General features: G+C 39.9%; 1 long non-coding RNA gene across 1 annotated transcript; it reads left to right on the forward strand.

Annotated features, from left to right (window-relative positions):
* The first annotated feature begins 5,977 nt into the window (after positions 1-5,977).
* LOC132017498 (uncharacterized) lies at positions 5,978-17,877 on the forward strand. The gene is made up of 4 exons (XR_009404296.1): positions 5,978-6,176; positions 10,039-10,210; positions 10,756-10,837; positions 17,748-17,877. It is a non-coding gene; the product is annotated as an uncharacterized LOC132017498 (long non-coding RNA).
* The last annotated feature ends 265 nt before the right edge of the window (positions 17,878-18,142 follow it).

The raw sequence follows: 18,142 nt of genomic DNA on the forward strand, positions 1-18,142 counted from the left end.
GTTAGGTCTGCTCTGATTTATGTAGACTTTTTACTCCCGCATTCAATAACTAACTTTTGACAGTTTTGTAGGACATTATGAAATTTGGTGTAACTATGAAGCTTACACCTTCAGAAACTCCAGCAGAAATTTTGCAATTACCTTGATTCTGTCAGGTAAGAGAAACAACAAAAACCATGAAGAATAAACTTCATCAGTTCTTTCCCATAACAAGAGCTTTGTTATTCTTCACAATTCCGTTTGGTGTCCAATTAACCTTACTTTTTTGGATCTCCTTATCTTTTTTTAAAAGATAGATTTATTTATTTATTTGACAGACAGATCACAAGTAGGCAGAGAGGCAGGCAGAGAGAGAGGGGGAAGCAGGCTCCCCGCTGAGCAGAGAGCCCGATGTGGGGCTCAATCCCAGGATCCTGAGATCATGACCTGAGCAGAAGGCTGAGGCTTAACCCACTGAACCACCCAGGCACCCCTTGGCTCTCCTTATCTTTAATTAATATGTGAAATTTCATAGAGAAATGTTTTAAATTTGGATCATATGAATTTAGAAGCCATTATAATTCATAGACTGAACCAAAGATTACCTTTGGCATAAGTTCAGAGAGAGTGGAAAGCTTAGCTAAACAATTCAACCCACACCCAAACAGCATGTGCAGAGTTTTTGTTACCTAATTTGCAAAATCTGTGTAGCATATTCCACACACAAAGCTGTAGAATGATAGAAAGCTTTTTCCACTTTCCAGCAAAATACTGCACAGGCAGCAACATGTTTATGAAAACCAAGCAGCTTCATGCCAGTTCAAGATTCTCCAGCTTCCCATTTTCAAGCGTCTCTGGACTTCTGAGGGCTTGCCCAGACATCCTTGCTCAGGTCCATCTGGAACTACAAGTTCATCTGTGGTTCCAGATAACAAAATAGTATTTCAGAAATGTTTGCTATAATCTTTGTTTTATTTTTCTCATGTACCCTGTGCTAGACTCTCTATTCATCTGTATCCATTTACTAGTAACATGTTTTTTTCTCAGTAGATAAATTAGTTTGTCTTCTTGTCTTTAACTGGCTGAAAAAGTCCAGAGCGGGATCTCCTCCACCCCAGTGCTGTCCATCTGCTTACCATATTCCGTGGCCACGTGTCCTGAATTTTTCATCTCCCGTAGCTGATGTGGCCACTCTACACTTCCAAGAACTTACATAATCTTAAATCCTAGAACATTTACAAGTTGTCAGGGAACATGTACCCGCCCACAAGTAATTATCTTTTTTCCCCCCATTTTTTCCCTTTTCTTTCTTCTTTTTGAAACTTATTTCAGTTGAAAGTCTCCAAATTTTTTTCATGACTGGAATTTTAGGTTGGTGAAGGGAAGTGCTAAATACAGTTTAAAAAGCAATGTTCTGCTAACAAACTCAGATTTTATTTTTTGAGGCATGGGAAACTATCATTTTGTTATTGTTTTAACAGGGTCACTAATGATCAGAGCTAAACTTTAAGAATATTAATCTGAATACTATGCTTTGGATGGATTAAAGAGAGAAGAGGACAAGGTCATGACAACAAGTTATTGCTCTAAGATCGATCTGGGTGAGAAAGTAATGAAATCCTGGACTGGGAAAGTAGTAGTGGAAATGAATAGTAAGAAGAAAATTGTCAGTGGAATTAGCAGGACTCAGCAACCAAGTAAAGTTAGAGTAGAAGGAAAGTCAAAGGCAACTGAGGTTTCAGGTTGCCTATTTCCCTGTTTCCTACTCTTAGTGCTAATGCTATTACAGAAATGTGGAAAAGAAGAATTGCTCTTCTGCAGTTAGTGGGCTAGTGAAATATCCAAGAGGAGGTATTTAACCAGACAGCCTAGTTATAAGACTTGAAAGTCTTTTTACTGATAGTCTGTGGAAATGGATGGAATTTTTACATGAGAGTATGTGGTATAGAGTTCCATGGGACTTTAAAACATACTCACCAGGGGAAAAAATACTCACTGGAAAAAAGGGATTGAGAAAGAAAAGTATACAAGGAAGGACCAGTCAGGGAAGTGTGAGCGCACACAGGAGAGTACACAATCACAGAAAGGCAGGAAGGAGAGTTTCATGCATGTTTATTATGTGGGATTCATTGAATCTCTTGGATAAGCCGATTAATGTTTTTAATCAAATTGGGCATGTTTCCAGTCACTATTTTTTCATATATTTTTTCTGCCTCCTTATTCTTTTTTTGGGTAACTCCCATTAAATTGATATTGGTACATTCAATGTTGTTTTACTGGTCTCTTTTCTTCAGCTTGAATCATTTCTATTGATTTGTCAAGGTCCTGATTTTTAGTTCTGTTATTTTGAATCTAATTTTGAGCCCTTCCAGTGAATTTTTCATTTTAAATCCAGAATATGCATTTGTTTCCTTTTTCTAATTTCTACCACCTTACTCAGAATTTCTGTTTGTTTTATTTTTTAAGATTTTATTTATTTATTTGACAGACAGAGATCACAAGTAGGGAGAGAGGCAGGCAGAGAGAGAGGAGGAAGCAGGCTCCCTGCTAAGGGGATAGCCTGATGCAGGGCTCAATCCCAGGACCCTGGGATCATGACCTGAGCCGAAGGCAGAGGCTTTAACCCACTGAGCCACCCAGGCGCCCAGAGAATTTCTGTTTCTTGATTCATTGCTATAATACTTTTCTTTAATTCTTAAAACATGGTTTACTTTTGGGACACCTGGGTGGCTCAGTGGGTTGAGCATCTGCCTTCTGCTTAGGTTGTGATCCTGGGGTCCTGGGATGGAGTACGCATCTGGTTCCTTGCTCAGTAGGGAGCCTGCTTCTCCCTCTGCCTGCTGCTCCCCCTGCTTGTGCTCAATCTCTCTCTCTCTCTCTCTGACAAGTAAATAAATAAAATCTTTAAAAAAGAAAACGTGGCTTACTTTAGTTTTTTGAACTAAATAGCCAATTTTTAAATAAGTGCTTTGTAATTTTTGTCTACAAAATCCAACTTTCGGGATTTAGGGACAACCAGAGACTTCTTTTTTTTTTTTTAATCAGAGACTATTTATATTGACTGCTTTGTTTTCTGAATATGGGTCACACATTCTTGTTTCTTTGCCTACCTATAATTATTTAGTTGAAAACTGATTAGACGTACTAGATAACATATTGTAATGAGTCTAGATTTATTTATTCATTCATTCATTCATTCATTTTTACTTTTGAAGGTTATTGTTGCTGTTGATTCTTGTTTGTTACTTTGGTAACTTGCCTGAACTATAATTGTGAAGTTTTTCTCCCCTGCCGCTTGCATGTGCAGATGTCTCTAGATATACATATAGATCTATATGTATCTATATATTATATATGTCATATGTATGTTTATCTCTAGTTTTTAACTAAGCAGACTTTTATTAATATACATATATACATGTATATGTATATGTATATCTATATATATACACACACATACATGTATATCTATTATATCTACACACAACATACACACATACATGGTTATTTTTATTTTGTTTCCCTGTGTCTGCATGACTTGGTGATTTGATAGGCTGTGCTCAACACATTGAGCCAGTAAAGTCTCTGTCCTCTGCCAGTGAATCTCTGTGTGAACAGGGGAGCTCATTGAAAGTTCAGGATATTTTTAAGTGTGTTTCATCTTCACCTTTTAAAAAAAATTTTTTTTTATTTATCTATTTTCTTTCTTTTTTTTCCATCTTCACCTTTTACTTTCCAGTGGGCCTTTTCTATTTCCTCTATGCATGCACATAGCTCCAGGGTTGGCCTGGAATGGGTGACTAGCTTTGGCTCCCTCTCATCTCCACATATGCACAGACAGGAATATGCCTCCACCATGACCACAGCCTCGGACTGGTAGAGCTGTTGGCTCTCTCTGTTCACCCACCTAAGAACTCATTACTTCAACTAAAAATGTTGGGAGTGGTTGTCTCCTACCACTCCAAACTGAGTGAGCTCATGCTTACCATGCAGAGAAGCTGCCAGTTTTCCTAGCCCACCCTACCTCTACCAAATATCTGTCCTTACTAAAGAGGCAACAGGGGTGGAGAGCGGCTGCAGGCCAGAAGGCCACAGTCTCTTTATTCTTACTCAAAATTCAACAGTTTTTCAAGCCTCAACACTTCTCAGATTGTTGTATGCCTTTGGTCGATTTTCAGAGTGTTAAAATGATTGGTTTTGTCAATTTTATCTAACTTTATACATTTTAGAAAGAGGTTTTATACTTTACGTTCAAATTTTATACTTTTTCCCTCTATTTCAGAGTGATTTGTACGTCATAAAGAAATAGGGTAATAAGAAAATTGAAAGTGATCAGGCCATTTCGAACACCTTAATAAAAACTGTTCAAGGGGATACGGTTGAGGAATGATATAGAAAGCCAATGTACTATCATTCTACATTATTCTACTTACTTCCTCACAGAATAGAAATCTTTGACTAACTCCTGTGGCAATAAACTTTATTTAAAGTCACACACTCACATTAGAACTCCTTCTTCAGGAGTGTCTGGGAGGCTCAGTTGTTGGGGTGTCTGCTTTTGACTTGGGTTGTGGTTTCAGGGTCCTGGAATCAAGCCCTGAGTTGGGCTCCCTGCTCAGTAGGGAGTCTGCTTCTCCCTCTCCCTCAGCCCCTCTGCCTGCTTGTGTTCTCTCTCTCAAATAAATAAAATCCTTAAAAAAAAAAAAAAAGCCAAACCTCATTATTCAGAGAAAGATACTTACATCTCTCCTTTTCATATCAAAAAAAATTATGCCAGTGGGGTGCCTGGGTGCCTCAGTGGGTTAAGCCTCTGCCTTCAGCTCGGGTCATGATCTCAGGGTCCTGGGATCGAGCCCCTCATCGGGCTCTCTGCTCAGCAGGAAGCCTGCTTCCCCCTCTCTCTCTGACTGCCTCTCTGCCTACTTGTGATCTCTGTCTGTCAAATAAATAAATAAAATCTTTAAAACAAACAAAAAAAATTATGCCAGAGAACCTGGATGAGCCAATCTGAAAATCACATGTTGAACTTCCATTTAAATTTTCTCAGGGACAAACCCCTGACACAATTGTTTATTCTTTGAGGGTGCAAAAAATCCAGTGAGATATTGTGTTCTATTCAGTTGGTCATTATGATATTTAAAACTATTCCTTAAAGAAAAAAAATATATTGTTCTCTAAATATCAGGCAGGTCCTCACTGCTTTGCTGGTTTTCTCAAAGAGGAGTTATGTGCTGAACATGTATTTTCACTAAACCTGTACAGTGCATGTATACATATAATTGGCTTCCAAGGATGGAAAAAAGCTAGAGCAATTTTTGGGTGTTTTTTATGCAGTTTTTTATACATGATGAAGATAGATTTTCATTGGGTTTGGGATGGTTGTTCTTAAAGGCAAAAGACTTAACATCTGGGATGCCTGGGTGGCTCAGTCAGTTAAGCATCTGCCTTCAGCTCAGGTCATGATCCCAGTTCTGCACTGGGCTTTTTGCTCAGCGGGGAGCCTGCTTATCCCCTCTGCCTGCCGCTCCCCTACTTGTACTCTCTCTGTCTCTCTGACAAATAAATAAATAAAATCTTTTAAAAATATATTAAAAAAAAAAAGACTTAACATCCATAGGGTTAGCATTAGGTGGAACAGAGGTCCATAGCTCTTGAACTGGTTAGTAAACACCAAAGAATTGAGAAATAGAAAGCAGGCACTTTGGGATGCTTTGAGGAGCACACATCAAACCACCACAGACGCAGATGTTGTGCTAAAGAAGTAAGAGGGCCAAGAAGAAAACATTAGTCAGGTCTGGAACTCCACTCATTCCAATAATATGCCTGGCAAAGAAATTAGTACCTGTTTTGCAACATAGCCTTAGGGCAAGTCTGGGCAAGCTTTGGGTGGGCAAAAAATTGGCTTCCCAAAACTGACCTGGTTTGCCAAGCCAACCCACATGCGTGCCTCACACATGGACTCTTCCTTCCCCTCCTTTCTTTCCTTTTCTCCTTCCCACTTCCTTCCTCACTATCCTGCCTCTCTTCCTCCTGCTCCAACCTCCTCCTCCTACTTCTCCCCCCTACCCTGTCCTATCGGTCTACTCTTCTTTTTCTTTCTTTTTCAGAATGATTTGTGGAAATGTGGAATGTGTTTGTCAGACAACCGCATCAGGGACAGTTAAGTGGAAGCCAGAAGCATGAGTCTTGTGGTCATCGTAAGTTCTCGGGCTTCCTACCTCCTCATTTGTTTATGTTAGCTAAGTACTAAAATCAAGGTCTTTACTAATTTATAGTTCAAATACACATATGAGTAAATGTGTTTGTGTGTATGTGGAAATCTATATGTACGTGAATCTGAGTTTGTATAAACACTGATGGATATTTTCCCAAATGAACTGATGATGACCTCTAATTTGTGGTTTAACAGAAGGAACTTTATGTCCTACTTTTTTCCTCTGGAGAAATTAAAAGATTACTAAGGGTGGTGGTGGGGCAACACTGTGCATATTTGTGTGTGAGTATGTGAGTGTTAGGTAATATTGGGTGGAAAATTTGGGATATTTTCCTTTGTAGTATTCCAAATAAATCTGTTTATATCGTGGATAGTTACTGGGAAGTAACTTCATGAAGTAACTGGGAAGTCCTTCATGAAGGACTTCTTAATTTCCAGAAAATCTTATAATTGTTTATCATTAAGGTTTTTAAATAGACTTTGTTCCATTAGCAGTAATAGCTTCCTTTGAGCATTTACTCTGTCTGGCATTGACGAAAACTTTACATTCTGATGTTTAATTCTATAGGTGGGCATTAATATGCCCAGGAAAGATGAGATTTGGAGAGGCTAAGCAAATAGAGGCTATTTGCCTAACACAGTAGAGCAAATAAGTGTACAGCTATTACATGACTATAGATCTATCTGTAGCCAAAGGACACCTGCCATTGTGACATAAAAGGACTTAGATATGGGCTTATTTTAGAATTTCCTCCTACTAATTTGGGCTTAGTTTAAAGTTTTCTTGTTATTTGAGATCTTTCTTTTTTCTTAATGCAGGTTAAAACTACTTTTGCATGATCCCATAGGTTTTGATATGTTGTATTTTCACTTTTGTTTGTTTTAAGATTTTTTTTTCTCTTTTGATACCTTCTTTGTCCCATTGGTTGTTCAGGAGTATGTTATTGAATTTCCACAAATTTTTGAATTTTCCAACTTTTCTCCTGTTTTTCATTTCAAAACCATTGTGATTAGAAGATACTTGGCATGACTTCAGATTTCTGAAATTTACTAAGACTTTTTGTGACCTTTCATATAATCTATCCCGGAGAAACTCATATGTGCACTCAGAAGAATGTGTGTTCTGATGCTACTGGATAGAATGTTCTGTATATGCCTATTAGGTCCATTTCCTCAGAAATATGGTTCTGTTCTAATGTTTCCTTGTTGATTTTCCATCTCTAATTTATCTATTGTTGAAAGTGGGGTATTGAAGTCCCCTACCATTACTGAATTATTATCTACTTCTCCTTTCAGATCTGTTGGTATTTGCTTAATATATGTAAGTGCTTCAATGTTGGGTGCATATATATTTGTGATTGTTATGTCTATTTGATGAATTAACCCCTTTTTCATTATATAACATTATATAATGATCTTCTTTGTCTCTTGTTACTACTTTTGGCTTAAAGTCTTTTCTGTCTTGCATAAGTATAGCTGAGCTACCCCTGCTTTGCTTTGTTTCCATTTGCATGAACTATCTCTATGCCTTCACTTTGAACCAACATATTCTTAAAGCTGAAGTGAGTCTGTTGTAGGCAGCAAATAACTGGATCTTGTTTTGTTTTGTTTTACCTGTCCAGACTCTCTATGTCTTTTAATATTTTTATGTTTTATCTATTTATTTTATTTATTTTCCTTTTTTAAAGTAAGCTCCATTGCCAGCATGGAGCCCAACCACAGGGCTGGAGCTCATGACCCTGAGATGAAGACCTGAGCTGAGATAAGAGTTAGACATTTAACTGAGAGCCACCCATGCACCCCTGGACAGTTTTGTTGTAATTGCCTTGGAGAAGATTATTTTGGATTTAAGTTTTTGGGGTGACCTATTAGCTTCATGAACTTGGATGGGCAATTCTTTCCCCAGGTTTGGGATGTTCCCAGCCATTATCTTTAAATAAGCTTTCTACTCCTTGCTTCCTCTCTTCTTCTGGGACTCCAGTAACCCAAACATTGTTTCTTGGAATTGTGTTCTATAAGGCCCATAGGTATTCTTCATTCCTTTTTTTTTCTTTTTATTCTCTGATTAAATCATTTGATTGATCTGTTTTCTAGATCATTTTTAAAAAGATTTTATTTATTTATTTGACAGAGATCACAAGAAGCCAGAGAGGCAGGCAGAGAGAGAGGAAGGGAAGCAGGCTCTCTGCTGAGCAGAGATGCCAATGCGGGGCTTGATTCCAGGACCATGGGATCATGACCTGAGCCAAAGGCAGAGGCTTTAACCCACTGAGCCACCCAGGCGCCTGTGTTTTCTAGATCATTGATTCTTCCCGGTTAACTCTGCTATTGAAGCTTTCTATTCAGTTCTTTAGCTCAGTCATGTATTCTTCAACTCCAAAGTTTGGTTTTTTTTTAAATATCACCTGGTGGCTCAGTCACTGGGTGTCTGCCTTCAGCTTGGGTCATGGTCCCAGCATCCTGCGATCAAGCCCCACGTCGTCGGGCTCCCTGCTCGGCAGGGAGCCTTCCTGCTTCTCCTGCTCCCACTCCCCGTTTGTGTTCTCTCTCTTGCTGTCTCTCTCTGTCAGATAAATAAATAAAATCTTTTTTTAAAAAAATTATGTTTTCTGTATCTGTTTTTGAACTCATTTGTTTTTGTTTGGACTCTTGTTCTTGTACTGATATTGTTAAATTTTCTATTGGTGTTCTCTTGTAGCTCTCTGAGCATCCATAGGACAATGATTTTAAATTCTTTGTTGGGAAATTCTTTAGAACCAGCTACTAAGGGTTTTACTGTATTCCTTTGGTAGAGTCACATTTCTCTAATTCTTTGTGATCTCTGTGGCCTTGTGTAGGTATCTGTGTATCTGGAAAAAAATCACCTCTTCCAGATTTTATGGACTGACTTGATTAAGGAAAGACTTTCACCTATGGGTGGGGCACACTAGAGCACACTAGCCCCCAGGTCTGGTGGCACTGAGCACTGACTTTGAAGGCATGTGGCAGCACCAGGTTGGGGATGGGAAGGACCTACTATCTCTCTTGCTCAGGCTACTGGGGTGAATAGCATTGACAACTGTGTGGTACTTGGTGCACACAGTGGGGGTCCATAGTAGCTGCAAGGGCTGTTGAGGTTCTTGGTGGTCTTCAGGTCCAGTGGCTAGGGAGCAGGGAAGACAACAGTGGTGGTTGGAGCTGGTGATGTGCACAGACTCTTCTACTGGGGCCAGCTGCAGGTGCCTATGTAATGGCAAGAGCTTATTGTACTACATATAGTTGTGGGGGGTGGTGAGGGGAGACAGGCAACATAGATTGGGGCATCCGCAGGGGCCCTGGCAGTTGGCATGTTCTTCCTTGGCTGCACAGTTGCCCCCAGGCTTGTGCCTGCAGGGGCATACTGGTGTATAGGTGTAGGGACTGACGGCAAGTAAGCACAGTGGTGCAGGCTAGAGCAAAGGAAGGGCCTGATCTGGGCCCACAAGCAGGTGGGGAGACCCTGCCCCTGTGGCTCCACAATCTCTCCCTGGGTATGCACATGGCAGCTGAGGTTAGGGACAGTTGGCAGGCCATTGGGTGCACGTACACAGAGTGGCTAACTGAGTGTGCACACAGCAGTGGGGGTCAACTGTGGGGGTTTGTGCTGGTGTCTTGCGCTCTTGCAGCTGCAGAGGCCTGGGCTGATTGGGCCCAGATGTAGTTCCAGTCTCTGATGGGGGCCTGAAGTGCGGGGAGTGGGGGGTGGGGGGTTGAGCAGACAGACTCACGTGGCTGGCATCTCCAAATGAGAATACCTGTGGGATGAAATCTGGTGATATCCGCAGGGTTTCTGTTGCATCTGTGCTAACCATTAATTTCTTGAGTAGCAAAATGCTGGATTAGTCTGCACACCAGGCCCCGGTGAACTGCAATTGCTCCTGCTGCATGACTAGTACTGGTAGCGCCTGCATTCCTAGCTGTGTCTGTCGATCTCTGCTGTGCTGGTCTGCTGAGGGTGGAACCAAAGGAGGACCAATGACTGGTGCCCCCAAAGGCTGGGTAAGCTGATTGCTCACCCCACTATGCTCTTTCTGACAAAGGGAACTCTTTCTACCTGTGAAGTGCCCTCTTGGCTAGCACGGTGCTGGCTGGAGGTGGGATAATCCTGGAAAATGAAGCTGTCTTCACTCCCTTCTTGTGAGATTTCAGGTGTTTTCTTCCACTGTGTAGTTAAAGTTTCTTAAGTGGATGCCAGAGATTTCCTAGAGCTCCTTTTGTTTGCGAATAGCTGTGTGATTGTTGATCTGTGTTGTAGGGGGCAGGAGGCCGCGTTCTCTTATGTCACCATTTTGGGCTCATCTGTTGTTTTGTGGCTGATACTTTTCAGCCTTCTACTCCAGTGAAGCCACAAATACCCTCATCTACATTTAAGACTCCTTTCTTTTCCCTTTGGGAGAACATTGGCTAGAGCCCAGTCAACCTAATTTCAACATATCTGTTTTTTGAAAATTCCCTAGTAGCCTCCTTTGTCCATGCTTACTTAAATGATTATGGAAGTCTAGAAGGGAGACTTCTAATACATTAACCCATTTTTTTCTTGTCAGTGAAATGAAAGTATTATGGGACTCTTCACCCTGAAAAGTTTTCTCAACTGCTCTGTTACCACTCAACTAAGGACGTCTGAAGGTGAGAATCTGTCCTAGACTGAGGGCAGCTAGTATACACAGAAGTGTTAAACCGATCAGAAATAGATGCAGCTCCTTCGAGCCGCCAGCTGGACATGTCCTGGCAGAGTGGAATCTGGTCTTCTTTGTTTTGGAACATCAGCTCATTGTTCTTTAATACCTTTTAACCTGGAAAAGTTAAATATAGTCTTCAATAACTGAAATCACCCTATGCTATCAGGATTAGTGTTGAAATCTTCCAGCCCACTGAGTAGACAGCAGCTAGTCCTTTGATAACTATCAGCAGAGTCTCTGGCGGGGAGACTAACCACATGACCACTGCTTCCTTTATTTCACCCATCTCTGAGCAGCACGAAGGCTTAATTCGGTCAGTAAAGAGATTTTCAAACACGTGCCTGCAGATTGGTATGAACTGGCTGCACATCAGATTTATCTGGTGAGACTTTTCTAAGATATGACCCATTCCTGAGGAATGGGGAGAGTTCAGAAATAAAAATAATATAAATATAAATATAAATTTAAATACAAATATAAATACAAATATAGTTCCTCCAGTAATTTTGGTGAATAGCCAGACTTTGGAACCATGGCCCAGAGCATCAAAGAGAAATGTAGCTCCTTCTCTTAACTTACGAACTTTGCCCTACTGTCTGGAGCAATGTTGTCCAGTTTGGTAGGTGGTAGCCACTAGCCGTGTATGGCCACTGAGCATTTCAATTGTGAGTAGCTATTTGAGATTTCAAAGACATGTTGACATACAATATTTGAAACATATTGGGTCATGCAGAAATTTTATAAAACCTGATTTTACCTATTTCCTTGTACATATTTATTTATTGTATATAGACAATGACATGATGAAAGTGCTGTGATTTTTTTTTTTTTTTTAAGATTTTATTTTAAGTAATCTCTACCCAGTGTGGGGCTCAAACTTACAACCCTGAGATCAAGAGTCACATGCTCAGGGCACCTGGGTGGTTAGGCGTCTGCCTTCAGCTTGGGTCAAGATCCCAGGGTCCTCCTGGCTGTGTCTCTGTTAAACAAATAAATAAATTCTTTAAAAAAAAAAAAAAAAGAGTCACATGCTCTACTGACTGAGCCAGCCAGGTGCGCCCCCTTTTACTTACTTTAATGTAGCTATCAAACATTTAAAATTACATATGCAGCTTGCATTGTATTTCTGCTGGACAGTTCTGATCTGGAAGATATTTGTCCCATGAGTCAGGGAACTTTATGACTTTTGAGTCATAAAATTCTAAAGTTCAAAGAATATTGTAGATGATACAACCCTTTCATTTCATAAATGAGGCTACTGGCACCCAGGTGGGTGAAGTGACTTATTTAGGTCACCAGAATTGATGGGAGAGCCAGGATGTCTCTGAATCACATATACTTGGATCCCCATCCCGTGCTAGGGTCTCTCACCCATGCTGCCTGTGTTTAGCTGCAGTAGCTCTACTGAGTGTTTCAGGGGTCCTGCAAGTCTGGGGCATAGCAAGTTTCACCACCTCCTGCCCCTACTGCAGTTTCTGCTCACGGGCTCCTGTCTGCATAGCTGGTGCTTCCAAAATTCATTACTAAAAACCATCTTTGAGCCTAAGCTGCTGTCTCCCCTTTTCACCATCTCACATTCATTACTAGCTTTGACTCTGCACAGAGCTGTGGTTTTTGTGAGGTCTTGGTATTTTTCCAAAGCATGGCTCAAAAAAACTAACAAACAAACAAAAACTGTCTAGCTAATTAAGAAGTGTGAACCTTAGAAATTCCTTAATCATGTTCCCCCCACCCCAAATGTCTACACATCCTGATTTTCTCTGGCATCTACCAAACAGTGTTGTTTCTCTTCCCTTTTCAAGTACTAGCTCACTCTTTAGAAGGATCAAGTGCTGATGGGTAGAGAGCCACTCCCTAGTTCTTGCCCTTTAACCATAAAAACAAGTTATTTATTTTTTTAACATGGCATCAGCAGAGACTTGTTTATATAAAACTTTTTTAAACCAAAACCAAAAATATTTTCTCTTTTATCCTTTAATAAACTATTTGAGAATTTTAAAGATTTTATTTATTTATTCATTCATTTATTTATTTAGTGTGGGTGAGCAGGGGGAAGGGCTGAGGGAGAGGAAGCAAGAGAGAATCCCAAGCAGACTCAGCGCTGAGCTTGAGCCAATGCAAAGCTCAGTCTCAGGACCTTGAGATCATGGCCTGAGAGGAAATCAAGAGTTGGACCCTCAACAGCCTGAGCCACCCAGGTGCCCCAAACCATTTGAGAATTTAAAAAAAATAATGTTATTGGTAGCATCCAAAATATTTCTAGAATCCTCTCCCCACCTCCACAGGAATATTTGCTGCTCTAAATGGTGCATTCCAGGAACCTACTTCCCTGGATGATTCCAAGTCTGTTGAGATCCATGTATCTGCGTGTCCAAAATGTATGAAAATCCATTTATGTGTGTCAAAGTCAGTGAAGACACAGAGAAATACCTGACTAATGTCTTTGCGTTTTCATGTATATCCTTCTGGATTCCTTAGATTTACTCTTTTTAAATGAAAGACAGATGGGGCTCCTGGGTGGCTCAGTGGGTTCAGCCTCTGCCTTCAGCTCAGGTCATGATCTCCAGGTCCTGCAATTGAGCCCTGCATCAGGCTCTCTGCTCAGCAGGGAGCCTGCTTCCCCCCAACCCCCGCTGCCTGCCTCTCTGCCTACTTGTGATCTCTGTCAAATAAATAAATAAAATCTCTAAATGAAAGACAGACTAAAATGGAAAATGTAATATCAGTTTCTGAAACTGTCTTATATGTATCTATTTCTATATCTTTCTCACCTATTGAATATCTCTTGTCTGTCAGCTATATACCCATACTAATTTTAGCTTTAAAAAAGTTTGAAGAGGGGCGCCTGGGTGGTTCAGTGGGTTAAAGCCTCTGCCTTCGGCTCAGGTCATGATCTCAGTGTTCCAGGATCGAGCTCCACATCGGGCTCTCTGCTCCGCGGGGAGCCTGCTTCCTCTCCTCTCTCTGCCTGCCTCTCTGCCTACTTGTGATTTCTGCCTGTCAAATAACTAAATAAAATCTTAAAAAAAAAAAAAAAAGTTTGAAGAAAATCTGCCTCAGGGTAACAGTCAGAAACCGACTATTAGACTTTGTAACTATTCTTAAGATTTCTTGGTAGACTGAATAGGGAACACTTCCTCTAAGTTTGCAGATGTGACAGCATCCTTCTTTCACAACTTCTTCCCACAACTCCCATGTTAGTTTTTTGCCTTTTAAAACTGTGGGGAGAGACATAAAAAATGGGGAGAGGGCTGATACTAAGTCTTATGGACATCTTCATAAATTATCAGAGGCCTTGGCTTGGATGGCTCCAAGCTCTCTGGGCCAGACCTGGCTGACGTTCCTCCTCACTGAAGCCATTCAGCAGAAGAGGCAGACGGAATGCCAGCTGCTGGAAGGGCTTGCCTTGATGGGACCAGACTGTCAGTGGTGCATTAAATGAAAGAGGTTGTAGAAAAGTTTGGACACCTGTTCAGACATGGTCTTTCATGTGTCATGCCTCAAGCATGTACTTGAAAGGTCCATAGCCAATGAGATTTGTTTCTACTTCTGAGCAGTAGGACTACTAAACCAGTAATGGTAATTTAAAGTAAAAACTTTATAATGATATATAAAAGCAGAACATAATTCTGCTTCAGTTACCCATTTAAGTCTTTAGTCTGAAGTGGACGCTTCACTCAGGATATAGAATGTGGCACTTTTTAAATTGTTGATCCAGAGTAATGGAGCCACCGTTTGCTATCTCAGTGTCAAAGCATCAGAAGTCACATACAAAGATTGAGGCCAAAAATAATTTACATTTTCTGATTTATCCTTCATCACACCAATTCTGCTTATCAGGGAAAGAAAGACATGGACATGTTCTGCTTCAGTTTCTGGTAAAACTGCCAAATAGGACTTGCTTATATATTTCTGAACTAAGAAAATACAGATAGTTCTATTTCCAACTGACAATGCTTCTTGCGACAAAAACAAAATTTTATGTTTAGAATGCTTCAGCAACTTCCTAACTGAAAGTGAATAGTATATTTTGTCCAGCTTCTTAGTAGTAAAATGTTAATTTGAAATAACCACTGTTATCATTACTAATGAATTTTAGTAGTCATTGTCAACCATACTGATCAAATTTAAATTAAATATATCTTTCTTCCTATTTATAATTTTAGGTCAACTACTGTAGTCATATGTCTTGTTTCCTATATGTAGTAAATACTATTTTCATATTGGAAGAGTTCAGAAGCTTCTTAGCTTTCAAAGAATGACATCTGATTGGTGAGGGGCATGCAAATTCAGTACTATTCTTTCAATCTCAAAATAGAAACTGTAATACAGATCTTTCATTTCAATACAGTATATATAACAGGTGATGTGGTTAAGTGGCAACAGCTGGGAGTTTTGCAGTATTATTACAAATCAGAATTCCATAATATTTCTTTTCCCTTTCCTCAAGCATTTGTTAATCTCCACTCATTTGTGGTTCTAAGTGTTGGTATAGCTTGCTTTCCTCATAAAATGGTATCATTGACTTGTGAAGCAAAATCTTTTAGGTTAAATTGCTAGGCCATGGTCATTCTTAGTGGGATCCAATAAAAGCAAAATTCATAGGGCAACATCATTTTCAAACAATTCCCCACCACATTATGTTTTACTTATAAACTTGCTTATGGAGAATGAATAGTATCCTATATCCACATATGGAAAGAAAGTCACATCTTTTTTTTTTTTTTTAAAGATTTTATTTTTTTGTCAGAGAGAGAGAAAGAGAGAGAGCACGGGCAGGGGGGAGGGGCAAAAGGAAGCCAGAAGCAGGCTCCACACTGAGCAAGGAGCCTCATGCAGGACTCTGTCTTAGGACTCTGGGATATTGACCTGAGCAGAAGTCAGTTGTTTAACCAACTGAGCCACCCAGACGTCCTGAAAGTCACACCTTGGCATGTACTCTAGCATTTCATTTATAATTTCCCTGGTAGTATTTATTTATTGAAAGATGCAGAAAATCTATGAAAGCTCGTTTTTGAAGAACTCGTAAATGAAGGTAACACAATTAGCCCCCTTCCAACAGAGTATGGTTTTGTTTTTTTTTAAGATTTTATTTATTTGTCAGAGAGAGAGTACAACCAGGGGGAGCAGCAGGCAGAGCAGGCAGAAGGAGAAGCAGGCTCCCCACTGAGCAGGGAGCCCTATGGGGGACCCCATCCTAGGACCCCAGGATCACGACCTGAGCCAAAGGCACTTAACCAACTGAGCCACACTGGTATCCCAGAATATGGATTTTTGAGTAGATATACCAATCTGATGTTAATTCTCTTATTGCTTTGTGACCACTAGTATGGGCATTTAGCATGTTTATATGTTTGAAAATGTTGCCATCTTGGCCTCATTAGAACAAAATTCTAATTAAGCCATCTGCTCAAATACTATTCTTAATAACTCTCCTATTAAACCCCAGGACTCTTAAGGAGATTGTTAGTTTTGATTCGTGAGTTACTTGGTCCTGTCTGATGAGTTCAAAGTTTTGAATTGTTGAGTTTTTAACTGTTTCATGTGCCTGGGAGAGAAAAAGAAAAAATATCAAAAGGTTGTGTTTTCTACTCTTATGTGCTAACTTTTGTGCTGACAGTATTACAATTAAATTCACTGGTCAGACCTCTGATAATTTGAGATGTTTTAAAATTTCATTTTTATATAATTTACATATTTGAGCAAAGTGACATCTACAGTTTTTATCCTAGTGTGATTTATAACCCAATATTGAAGGAGATTTTGAAATTACATAATTCAGAACATAAGTTTTAATACTAATAAATACCCATAGTTCTTTTATTTATATGGTTGAATGACCTTATTGAGATTTACAAAATAACCATGTAATGTTTGTCTCTTAGAATTACCCCTGGACTCTAAATTTGTAAGATTCCTTTTTTTTTAAATAAAGATTTTATTTATTATTTGAGACAGAGAGAGCACAAGCAGGGCGAGGGGCAGAAAGAAAGGGACAAGCCGACTCCATACTGAGCACAGAGACTTTATGTGGGGCTCAATCCCCAGACCAGGAAATCATGACCTCAACTGACTAAACCACCCAGGCGCCCCTGTAAGATTCTTTTAAAATATCTCATAAGCATCTGGCTACTATCCAAACCCTCATTTAGTCTAATAAAGTGGAAAGACACTGACCATCAAATAAATCTTTAATTTTTATGAAGGAAAAAGAACCACGTATCTAGCAAAAGTACTTTCAAAATAGCAATTCTTTAAAAAAAATGCTATTTAATACACTACATCACCTGATTAATGAAAAGGGATTAACAAATGTGTTTGTATCTGCAACTATAACATAGAGCTTTCCTATTACTTTCCTTTTGATGTACAGTATCTAGATTATATTATATTGCATGTATATGTCATTATATTAAAACCCATACTGTTTTAGGACCGAAAGACCCCTAGTCATCTTCTACACCAGTGCTTCTCAGATTGGATTTACCTGCAGGGCTTTAAAACTTGCTTAGCATAAGCATCCTGTAACAAGTGGAAATCTCTGAAATTGGACCCCAGGCATCAAAGGTTTAAAAATTCTCCAGGTGATTCATTGGGAGGCCTCCATAATAGTAAGTGGCCTAGGCCAGTCATCCTCACATTTGTGCATAAGAACCGCCTATAGAATTTGTTACAGCATGGATTCTTGGCCCTTACTCCCAGAGGATCTAATTCTGTACATCTGGACTTGGGTCTGAAGCACTTCAAAATCCCAGGGGATGTGGACTGAGCTGAACCCCACCGCCATTCACTTGTTAAAGATAAGGCTTTTAGGAGGTAAAGATACTTGAAGTTATATAAGTGGTGTCATCCTTTAGGACTGGTGACCTTATGAGAAGAAGAAAAGAGAAAAATCCTTCTCTTTCTACACATGCATGCCCCAGGAGAGGCCATGTGAGGACACAGTGAGAAAACAGGAAGAGAGCCCCCCCCCCCCCACAAGACGGAATTGATCTTGGACTTTCTAGCCTCCACTACTGTGAGAAATAAATTTCTGTTGTGTAAGACACCCAGCGTATGGTATTTTGTTGTGGCAGCCCAAGCTGACTAATAGGCCAAGCGGTGTTGATGCTGGTGGTCCATAGACCGCATTCTGAGTACACTAGCTGAAGCCACATTCCCCAGGAATTCGGTTTCAATTTGTCTGAGCGTAAGTGCAGGGCATCATTATTTTTTAATGTTTCCCGGGTGATGTTGATGTATAACCAGGACT

This window comes from Mustela nigripes, chromosome 5 (assembly GCF_022355385.1).
Source record: "Mustela nigripes isolate SB6536 chromosome 5, MUSNIG.SB6536, whole genome shotgun sequence".
Taxonomy (NCBI): domain Eukaryota; kingdom Metazoa; phylum Chordata; class Mammalia; order Carnivora; family Mustelidae; genus Mustela; species Mustela nigripes.